At 38.0% G+C, this 12,261-nt stretch overlaps 1 long non-coding RNA gene across 1 annotated transcript; it reads left to right on the top strand.

The window, feature by feature from the left end:
* Positions 1 to 4,555: 4,555 nt before the first annotated feature.
* LOC130150930 (uncharacterized) lies at positions 4,556 to 11,329 on the top strand. The gene is made up of 2 exons (XR_008822430.1): positions 4,556 to 4,990; positions 9,936 to 11,329. It is a non-coding gene; the product is annotated as an uncharacterized LOC130150930 (long non-coding RNA).
* Positions 11,330 to 12,261: the final 932 nt, after the last annotated feature.

Raw genomic sequence — 12,261 nt, forward strand, 5'->3', positions numbered from 1 at the left:
ATCTTTTAAAAATGAAAATATTAGTATATCAGAATATAAAATGTATTGCTTTCAATTACGATAGTAACTGAAACGTAATTACTTCTCATCTTGATATTCAGTGAGCACTGCTCACCCAAACTTAATGTTACTACCTTGCAACAATCACATTGCTTAGTGTTGATGATAGGATGCAAAGGTCAAAGGAGATGATTAGTGATAAGATGCAAAAGTGAAAGAAGACTCTGTCCCCATGGAAGAGAAACGCAAAACTGATCATGATCGAGAAGGCAAGACAGGAGATGCCAGGCTGGAATATCTACCTCACTCCTCCCTAGGGATATTTGGAGTTAGTGATCAGTTTCAACCGCATGAAACAGGAAGGTGATGGTCCCAAACACAGTGAGGTGTCCATGTTTTGTGAAAATTAAGGATGGCTCCTGTAATTGCTCGCTCACTGACAGAAAAGGGGGAACAAGTCCATATGATTTTGGCTGGGCTACAGGGTAGTGGCTGGTTAACCAGCCCTGAGCCAGCTAGCCCATGTGCAGCTCTGAACCAGCCACGTGATGCTCTTTGTGATGCCCTCTTGCTGGTTCAGGCAAAGGCAGCTAGGAGATGTGAGAAGGAATTAAGAGTAATTTAGGGTAAGCCAAGGTGACATAACAGGTTGGTAAAGTCATTGGGTACACTATTTTGGATGCAGTAAAGAAATTCAGGAATAGGACAGAATCTGTAGGAACTTGAGTTTCATTAGTTCTACTGCTAGTAGAGCACCAGTTTAATAATAGAATTGGATTGTTTAATTTACAGAGCATAATAGAACAATTTTGCCTGTCTGATAGTAAAATAATATGAAGTTAGAGTTATGTTTTAATATGTCACATCTATAAAAATCCTATACAAGCTTTCCAACTGTAGACCATGCATAACTACATTTTCCATAAAGATGTCGTTGATATTTAGTAGTGCAGAGGGATTTTTAATCTTTAAAAACAGGTAACCTATATTTGAAAAGGAAAACAAAACAAAACAACCAAAACCACAGCAGATCGGTCAGACTTTTGTGTGTGAATTTCTGTTTATTAAAGAAGACAGAAAGGAGTACAGTTTGCTTGTAGAAAAATTAAACTAGCGTATGTTGTGTCTCTAAGATTGAAATGAAATAGTGTAGTTAATTCAGGACTTTATTCTATACTTGTTTGTTTGATCCCTTAATTCACAACAATCCATAGTATTTAATAAATAAAAACTGGGAGTGGTAAAGTTGCATCTGCTTCAGTATGCTGTGATCTTCCAATCTGCACTTCCTTAGGAGAATAATCCTTTTCTCTATCAGAGGACAGACCAAAGAAAAAAGGAGAAACTGAAACCCATATTAATTAAAATATAAAATAAAACTACATTTCGTTAATCAAACCTAATTTTATTAGATATTTTATATTATTATTTTAGATGCATTTTTAAAAAATTATTCTGTTCTAGTTGTCTTCAAAATCTCTGAGAAATAGTTTAGAGATTTTTTGCAGCATCACTAAAGAGCACAATACACAGTACGCATGCAAATAATCTTTTCAAGGACCTACACTGTTTAGTCTCTTCTACCTACCATAAAATACTAGTGTATCATTGATCTTTGTATGGATCAAAAATTAATGGGTTTTAACCTTTACTGTTACTGTTTGTGCTTCCTACTGAAGGCATTAAGATATAAAGAAGAAATCTGTACTGGGAGCTACAAGGTCAGATATGTATTTTGGATAATTTTCCTGCTTGGCAGTTGAAAACTCTAGTAATGTTTATAAAAAGTTCCTTGAAACATTCAAATGTAATTGCTTAATCTTCTAACTTTTTCTTACACTACATTTAGCTTGTCTTTTTCACACTTGAAACAGTGTTGGCTGTCACTTATTTAAAAGAAGTTGAAAACTAGAGCTTTGTTCTTCCTTTATGTAGTAGCTGTGGAAGACCATTAAAATCCATGTGACAGTAGATAGCTGTCTAAAGTTTGCAGCAAGGTCAACTATGTGGTAAAAGGCGAGAATTAAGTTATGATTACTGTGTAGCATTTCTGTATTCCTGCTTCATTCATGACTAAGATAATGGGAGTCTCCAAAGCAAAAAAGAGATAAAGTGCTCAGAAATAGCACTTTAAAATAAAACTCTAACTTCTACATCACTGATATGCCAAGAATGACTCATTAAAAATAAAATAAAAAACACACAAAAAACCCCCAAACCAACCATCCCAAACCCAACAACAACAAAAAACCCCCACCACAAATCAAAACCCACCTGAAAACAGTGACTTAAAACCCATGACAGACAACAAATTTACAATGAAAAATTTCTCATGGGTATTTCCACAAAGAACTGAAGCAACCACAAGGAAAGCTATTCAGGCTTGAGTGACTGCAGGAATTAAGGAATACTGTAGTAAGCATGGAGAAACTTTGCTAAGAGGGGAATACACTGATTGAATGTGTTTGGTGTATCAGAATCCACCACCTGAGAACAAAGAGGAGAAAAGTTCAGAGTATCAAAAGTCATATTCGCTCCAAACACAGAAATCTCATTTCCTAATAGTTTTTTTTAAAAAATTAATAATCAAAGTTTTTTTGGAAAAAAGAAGCAAAAAGGAAGAAGTTCAGCTTCAACTCAGGCAAAACCAAAATTGAACACACACATCGCACCGCCCAGTTTCCCAGAGTAAGCAGTGAGGCATGCAGGAAGAGGGGAAGGAGTTATGTTTTGAATCTTTTGTCTCAGCTTGTACTTTGAAATGTAGTAAGTGGGAACAGAAATATTACTGAATGTTTTTTTCTGTCTCCTATGGTCAAATAAAACTTAAAAAACAGTTAATCTCTGAATAGCAGCAGTGCAATTGACACACTGCGCTACTAAGTTATGCTTTGAGCCACATTTTGGTTATAAAAGCCAAGAGAAATTCTTAAAGCAGATGCCTAATACAAATGGAAGACAAAACTTCATCTGAACTGCTTCCTCATGCTCTGCTGGTGTTTGTCACTTAGAATAATGTAACCTGACAGCTGCAGCTATGAGAGCCATGGCCACCTAGCTGCAAGTCATCTCTTGTAAATTAGGTTTGTTGGCTAAATTTGTATCATCAATTCATTTATATCACCTACAAGTTCAACTGCGCTTCTGGCTCAAAAAAGTGGCTGTATAAATGCAATACTTTTTAATTGTTTAATCAGGAATTCAGTCTTCTGTCATAACAAAATGAGTGTTGTATTTGCATTGAGGCAGTAAGTGCGGGTAAAGCAGTTTTGCAAATAAATACTCAGAGTGGTTGTAACCAAAGATAGGCCTGGTAATCTGAAGCTTGTTAATTTTTCCCTAACTCTTGAGGTTTTATTTGAGGATGAAGTCATGAGGTGCAGGACACTGACAGAATTGTCTGTTAATGGTTATGTGGCAACGTATGGGACTTCTACACAATCCATATCCTATGCAGTTGGTATTGTTAAATCTAAAACATTAATGTGCTGAAATATTTTTGGATCTGAGTGATAATTTGAGTTTTCTTTCAAAGAGAAAAGTTGTCCTCTGTTCAAATAGCAATTCAATGATCCATAGGTTAGTTGGGATGAATTTTAGGAGCATGCTGAATAATGCTCTTCAAAGTAAGCACAGAGAAAGGGAGAATTATAGAATGAGATGACGCTCTATATTAAATTATGTAAGTGATCAAATTTCCTTTGCCTCTAAAATGTAAGATGTTTTTAAATCTTTATTTTAAAACATTATCTACCAACCTAATCAGAAAATCTGTAGTCAATCATAGTACAAAAATGGGCACTGCTGAAAAAGAAATACAAAAATAGCCACAATGTAACTGTCAAAGCAACATGTTTTAATCTGTTTAGGTGTTTGAGAACAGTGGCATTGCACAAACTCAGTCTACTGTCAGCAGTGTATTAAAAGCCATACACTCCTTGTTCTACATAAGCAATTCATTTAAACAGTTTTGTATGCAGATTAGAATCAGTATATGGTTCAAAGAACCAGTATTAGTGCTTTGAGAAACTGCTTTCTCTCCTGAGATTTTTTAAAAAATATAAGTCCAAGTCTGTTCATTGTCATTCAGTAATCAGATCTGTAAACAATTTACATTTTGCCTGAAGTCAGATAATCCTATCACTTTATAATCTCTTTAGGCACAGACAAATATCTAGATATGAATGTGTGTATGGGAAAGTGCTGTGTAAACAGCAAGGCAACAAAAATAGCAAAAAATAACAAGAAAAAAACCCCAGAAATATACAACAGCTACAAATGCTTATAATTCTGGAGAGTATACTTTTTTCAGTTACTTCCAAATTTGTAGGGTTGTTTTACTCACACTTGCAAAATCAAGCACAAGGAGAAAATTAATAATCATATACAAAGAAAGACTCTTTTTTTATATAATAGGCGGGGGTTCCTCAGTTACCTCACTGCAGGAGGGGGCCTGGAAATCAGGTCCATAAGGAACAATCAGTTAGCTGAAAGGAATGTGCTCGAGCTCGTAGGCCACAAACCCTGGGAGGACAAGGAATGTGAATAATAACAATCAACAGGATGAGTCATGCCGAGAAAAGATAAGGGAATGAGGAACAGATGGCACCAAGCAGAAGTAACACATTGCTGTTACTTGATGACTGTAAAAACTTACTTAAAGTGTCCTTTGTTTGTAGTTAACCAGTCAGGGATTGCCTAGTATGTAATGGTTAGCTTAAAGAACCAATCTGTTTAAAGCACGCAGCTTCTGAAAACATATATATAAACTCGTGATCGTGTACAATAAATCGACATCTTGCTTGCATCAAGCTACATCCCGTCTCTTCATTCGATGCAAATTGGTGACCCCGACGTGATCTGGTTCAGGATCTGACATAAAGGGCTCTTCAATTGCCTGAGCGACTTGCAGCGAATCCCACAGAACTCTGAACGAACCACTGGGAGGAAGCGGGAGTCAGCCGGCCTGAAATCCCTCCGGAGTTGAGAGGTGAGCTGTGGGAAATCCGTAATGGGGAATCAGGCTTTGTCCCCAGAAAGAGATGTTTATGAGCTTATGAAAGGTCTCCTTAACAAACATAAGAAAAATATTTCTGGGCATGACCTTAAAGCAATGCTCAAGTGGGTGCAAGTAAATATGCCCGCCATGACTGCATCTACAATTTTTATGTGGGAACTTTGGGACAACACGGGTGAAACTGTGGGATTCTGCGACAAAAAGGAATACTAAGTCCCACCGCCTGCTCTCTTCATGGAGAGTCATTTTTGAAACTATGAAGGCACAGGAAGGAAAGACAGAGGAATGAGAGGAGGAGGAACCGCGAGCTCCTATAGCTCCTTCTTTACCAACCGCTAAGTCACAGTGCCCTAGATCCCTGGGTGTGAATGCAGCTGGGTATCCACCAGAAGAAGATCTCTTTGACCCAGGACCGATAGACCCTGAAAAAGAACCCGATTTGTATCTTCCTGATCCACACAATGTATGGGCAAATATAAACAAACAGGCCTTAAGGGAGGGGGAATTAGAAGTGGCCAAAACTATAGTTGCTCCGGTCTTGCACACTCAGGGCCGGGCGGGGGGAGCATGATGGGAGGCTCTTTCTTTTTTGGTTATTAAGGAACTGCGCCGCACGGTTACAGAACATGGTCTTTTCTCTTCCTATTTTACAAGTTTGTTATCTTCTGTGTTTGATACTTATGTCATGACCCCTCATGATTTGAAACCTTTAGCACGATTATTGCTAACCCCAACTCACTACTCGTTATGGGAGTCACATTGGAGGGGAGAACTTCAAACACTCCTACTCACATATGTTAATCATAATAATGCTGCATCAGCTGCACTAACAATAGAACATCTTATGGGCACCGGTGCACATGCTGATCCAGTAGCACAAGCTCGAAACTGCCTCCGTGAGGCTCTCGAAGCAACTAGGGAAGAGGCAAAAAAGGCTTTTTTCCAGGCCCCCTCCTGCACCTCACGAAGGAATGTTTTCTGGACCTTTTTTTCCTCATTCTTCAGAACAGAAAATTCTACACACTAAAATTTAACTTTGTAAACCTGCCACACTGTTACTCTGTAGATCATTTCCCTTGGCCTGATTAACACCCATTCATTTATCGAAATCACTATTTTTATTCTTACACCACTTAGGTTTGGCTAGGAAACATGCCTGAGTTTCTTGCTTTGTGTGGATCTGAGTGTCTGCAAAATGGCCTATCATCATGTTCTCGGCTTTGGAGGTTGCGAAGTGATCCTGCTATCTTCACGGCTTGGCATTGTTGAGCCACAACTCAAGCACCAGCCTGTAGAGCAGGAACAACCCTTATCTCACCATTACATGCAAACATCCAGGTGAGATTGGAGAGGGGACATGAATCACTCCCCCTTACTTTAACTATTCAAAAACTGGCTAGGAATAAACTGTTCCTTGAGAAGAAGTGATACAGCCATAAGTATTTGGGGGAAAGGGCATTAATTTCTTCTTTGGCTTCCTGCTGTGTCAGTGTAGCTATATGCTACATTCTACCGTAGAATGTAACTTTACAAGCTAAGCTGTTGGTTGCATCTTTACTGAATTGTGTCAAGTTGTAGAGATGTCTTTGAAAGCAAAATTTGGCCTGCTCTTCCTATATTGCTGAGGATTATAGAGAAGATACAAGGAATCCATCTTCACTCTGAAAGACTGAATGAAAAACAACAGAAGTAAAAAACAGCTTTAGCTTTAGACTTGCAGATAAGCTCATGTACTATTGATTCTGTCAACCATAAAAAACCTGAGACTCCACAGAGCTACATCTACTGAATCATTTTACAGAGATGAATCATACTTTAATAGTTTTCTGTATTAGCATATGGGTTTTTTATATTTCTAAAAGAAATACATATATATATTCTTTATATTTCAAGTTGATTAGCCTGCAAGCACTTGCCTTGCACTACTCGGAACGGGTCAACAATTTAACAACCAATGTAACCTTTTAACAATAGGCTCTTGATCAAAGTGTCATCAAGCTAATGTCAAACAATTTTCTTAATCCAAATGCTGTGAAAAAATGGCTGTGGGGGTTTATTTGATAAATTTTCATGCACCCTTGATCCAGCAAGCACATAAGTAACTATTTCAAAAACTTTCTGTGCTGTTAGGAATTATTTCCTGCCCTTCACTGAATAGGAACTGACTGATGCTCTAAAAGGTTTAGAATACAAATCTCCCTTTACTGAGAAGAATAGACTAAGTTCTTTGGTTGCCATACAGTTCAGGAATTCAGTTTTTGCCATTTTTATCAAGCACACATGATATAATCAATGGCAGGAGGTCTGTGCCCCTGCGGTTTCCTTGGTTGCTTTGTACATAAAAATTCTGTGAGGTAATCTGTCTACAGCTTGCTGACAAAGACCTTTGTTTTCTTGTGCTCTGATCATGTGTTCCCACTTCTGTTTTACTGGATGGTTTGGAAAAGCTTGCTGATATGGTCAGAAAACTTAATCTTTAATTTTGTGATATAGTTGCTTATCAGGTTAAGAAGCTGATCACGTGGCTACAAGATTGCAAGATGGCTGCATGATTCTGTGCATTACAGATGTGCATCATGCTATCTGTATTTCTTTGGGCAGTATCTGTCTGCGGGAAGCAAAGAGTGGGCTGTTTGGAACTAAATGGGCCATTCTATGCTGCCTCTATTTCTATTTCCCAGAAACAACCGGGAGCAGAACACTGCAGTTACACAAAAGTTTGGAGGAGTCCTTTCAAAACACCTTGGGGGGCAGAGGGGAAGAACAGAACATACTGTACAGATGATAGCCTGTTTTGCAACTATGTTCTTCTTATCAAACACTTCTTATGTATCAGTCTGAAAGGACCTGAAAAGATTTAAAAATGTTTATTCAGGTATTCTGTTTTTTTTTATTATTTATAAACTGAAAACCAAGAGCTAGGCATACCACCTTGGCCATTCCCTTTTGGACTGCCAATATCAATTTTCTTTTTTGAAAACACTGAGTATATATCACTTAACATTTGACGACACATCTAGTGTTCTGGTAATCAGAATGCATGCACTCAGTTTTTTGGAGAGAGTTAGTGTTTGGTAAAATTTTAAGATACTGAGGTTAACGATAATTCTAAGATGAGCCATGAGCCCACATTTAATATTAAAGGATAGAAGAAACCAACCTGGAGACATTTGCATGTAAGCAGAACTTGCAGATGTGCACAGCAGCCTGAAGAAGCAGGAGTTGGGAGTTGAAATTTTTGTGGCCAATCCTTAATTTTTCCTGACAAATTAATCTAAGCATTAATGTCACAGCACTATCCAAACTAGCCAGCTGCAACATGGCTTTTACAATCACATACCAGCTTGACTTCAATAAGTAGCTCCCACACCTTGCCCCAACACAGCCACCAGTCCCCCACAAGGTTTCAAAAGTTCATCTACTGTCCATGCTGTTTCTTCATCCTCTTCAGGCCAGTCCACCCTGCTTCTTGCCTCTGCTGCATCCAGAGTCTTCCTTCTCCAGGCCCCTCTTCCAGCCAGCCTCTTCTCATTCAGCCCCCCTTCTCCCAGGGCTTTTCCTTGTTTCCCCTACATCTGGGGCACACTCATTCTCCTCCCTCCATCCCTTCCAGGTCTTTCTTCATTCAGTACTCCTCTCTCTTCTACACCCCTTAGAACTATTTAACTATTTAGCAAGAACCAGCCACAGCTGTACATTATCCACAGTAGCCAACCCACCACCCCTGAAGCCAGCCCACAGCTATATATTATCAATGTTAATTAATGCACCTTCATTCCTCTATACACATTAATACATCATCATATCACTAACTGAGTGATTCTGATTTTTCCAAAAATCATTGCAGTCTATAACCAGTAAAAAATCTATGGCACCCCAATCACAGTGGTTATAAGCCTTAGGATTTTTGTGTGGTTTTTTTTTTTTTTGTTGGTTGGTTGGTTGGGGTTTTTTTATTAGATGTTGGAGAAATGGAAATGCATTTAAAATATTACAAGTCTGTCAAGATCAAAAAAGATTATGCACAAAATCATCTACAGCACAAAAAGAAATAGGAAAAAGTACCCAGTAATCACATTGGTATTTAGCATTTCAAGATGGGAAATATTTCTAATCTACCATGCTGCTAAAATGAAATTGTAATAAAATTTCTTCATGTATACAAATAGGCAAATTTTGAACTAGTATTTTCAGTGAACACAAAAGTAATTTGGTATGTTACTTGAAATGTTTATTTAAAATGCTGAATACTATATGTATTCTATGACAGAATATACATAATTTCAAGACAGCTGATAACTTAAAAATGAATCTGAGAATTCAAAAATGGTGATTCATTTTATAAAGTAACAAATATTGGAAAGTGTTAAGTGTTATAAACCAGCATATTTAGCAAAGTGATTTTAATTATCCATTTAAATAAATTATCAGATAATATTTAGATGGTAGGAAAAGTCACAGGAAATAATTTTGAGAGTTACAAAATCAGCATTTGACTTTGAAAATTTCACAAATCCATTACATGATCATTTTTGGCAAGTGATTTTGAGAATAAAATAAAAAAAACAGGAAAATCTTTTAAATAATTTTAATTCACTGGCATAATGAAATTATTAAAAATTAGACTGTGAAAACATACTGAAAGCACACAAACTAGTAAATTCATATTACCATGCTGAAGGCACCAATACGATAGTGATACTAATGACAAATACTAAACACTTGCTGAAGTAGTAGGATGAGATTACCAGACATAACTAAGATTGCATAAATTTTCATGGTGTCACAAAACAATATTATCACTATAGATTCATGGTCTTTTCTAGAGATGGGATTTATTATATTAGAAAATGAAGATGACCTTGAAATTTTCCACAAAAGTGTGAGATAGTTAAACCATTTTTTTCTGTCTACACAGGTACCCTTATGAATGGTGACAAGGAACAGGAAAGGTGGGAGGAGAAGAACAATGAGGCTTATTTGAAGGACATCAGCATAGCCTACCCCACCATAGTTTTGAGATGGATGTAGGTGCCCTACAGGTGCCCTTGAAGAGTTTTTCTGAATACACAGAAACAGACTTTTTTCATTACACTTGAGCTGCATAGCTGGACACTGACTGTCTCAGAATGTGATTTCCCAAATGCCTTTGTAGTTGTTTTTAAAACCTGCCTTGGTCTTTGGAAAAAAAAAAAAATGTTGGCAAGTTATTTTATAAAGACAGAGACAATCACTCAGGAGGGAAGACAGAGGACAATCTGTGTCAATACTTTTAAATATTTCTCAAAGTTCGAATGCTGTCAACACAGCAGAGTTTCTCTGCACTCCCCAGATCTGTTTCTGAGTAACTCAATGAGTGAGTATTCAGAAGGGACAGCTCTTTTCAGACCATGACAAAGTGGCCCTATTCCAGAACTTGTGGTGTTATTCAGCAATTCCTACTGTGCTGTAGGTCTGTGTGCTGCTAAGATACATACTTATTTCAAATATGAGCCCTAAACCTTCAGCACCTGGATCATTTTCTTCTGCAGACTAACCTTTCTCCAGCTTTCACTGTGGGACCAGGCACACCAGTTCTGTCACCTCTAAGACCATGAGTCCACGATTGTTAGTACCAGACCTGTGCATTGCCAGATTGCAGCAGGTGTCTGATCTGCTTCACCACATATCTGCTGAGTGAACCAGAATACGTGTCACGGTGTTTATTCCAGCCTTATGCTTTTATAACTGCTGGGAGGAAAAACAATAACTGATCTGGCATAAAGTGGCAATCCCCAGTCTGGCATGAAGTCTGCTGGTATAAAATTAACCTGTCATCATCCTTTTTGAACAGCACAGTGTAAGCAGAGATTATGTCAGATTGGCACTTTAGATGGTATGATTGCAGTGCTTTCAAACTGGGAGCAGGAGTCTTCACATGGGATTTCCCATGCTGCTGAAATGGGCTGAGCTAGCTGCTGATTTTCAGATCGGGTCTGCTGGAGCAAACGTATTAGAAGAGGTGGGGAAATCACAGACACATTTTCTTGGCACTGCTACAATGGAAGCTCCTAATCTGGTAACTCCATTAACTTCAGTGACCTTCTGCTTTTATTCCCATGCTCAGTTTTATACATGAGTAATCCCATAAAGGGACTCCCCTTTGAAGGGAGGCACGGGTACCACTGACACCTGATTCTGTCCTTCACCTTTCTCCCTCTCTGACAGTCTCCATTTCTCTCTTAGATAAATGTGGCAATCATTGTGGAAACTTTCACTGTGAACAAAAGTACACTGATTTTGTTCTTACATGTAAATAAATACAAGCTGCTATTTTTTTGTGCTTTTATATTTTTACAAAGAATCTCTCAAAATAAAATTATTATTCTTTTCCAAAGGCATTTCAGAAATTTTATTGGGCAAATCAAAATGAGCTGAACCAAGCTACTTAGTTTAGAAACACACATGCAAGTTTGCACCACACTAAAAAGCTGTGCACTGCTCCTCCAGTTCATGTCAGGATCTGCCTTGGTTCTGTAGCTCTGTGATATGATGTACACAAATTGGCATGTGCTTCAGCTACTAGACATTCACTTCTCTATGCTGATATGGACATGTATTATCACAGTGGAGCACAGATGTAAGAATTTCCCATAAATGAGACTTCCACGTGACTTGCATCAGTCCCAGTCATTAATTTGCCCTTCTTTTTGTAAACTCTAGGAAGAAAGTTAAAAAAAAAAATCCAGCTAACAAGCAAATAAATGGCAGTACACACACGGCCTTAAAAGTATAGCATTTATGGAACTCAGACCAGTATTATCTAGGGCAATGGCTTTGATCATTTTTTTGTAGAAAGAAAAGCTACAATTTTACAGGTGCTGCAATGTGAGCTGACCCACAGCGTGAAAACATCTCCTGTGAGATCCAGTTTCTGAGCTCAGTCAGGTTTGAAAGCTGCAATTTGTTGGCTGATGCAGATTTTCAAGTCTCAGCTCAGAGCACTGGTCAGGGAGAAAACAAGGAAAGCAGTATCTGTGCAAGAGCATACGGTGTCTTCTCAAAAGTCTTAGTGTCCATTCACCCCTGGCTTTTTTCTTATCAGTTGACATTCAGACTAAAATTGTGCAGTTGCATTTTTAGTCCAAAACCACAATGGTAGCCATAGTATACTATCTACTGCAAGCTTAGCGTGTAGTCTGCAAATTGCAGCAATTCCCCTCATTAATTTCAGAGGCTGGAGGAAGTGTACGCCATGGACCAGA

This window comes from Falco biarmicus, chromosome 6 (genome assembly GCF_023638135.1).
Source record: "Falco biarmicus isolate bFalBia1 chromosome 6, bFalBia1.pri, whole genome shotgun sequence".
In the NCBI taxonomy this organism is placed as follows: domain Eukaryota; kingdom Metazoa; phylum Chordata; class Aves; order Falconiformes; family Falconidae; genus Falco; species Falco biarmicus.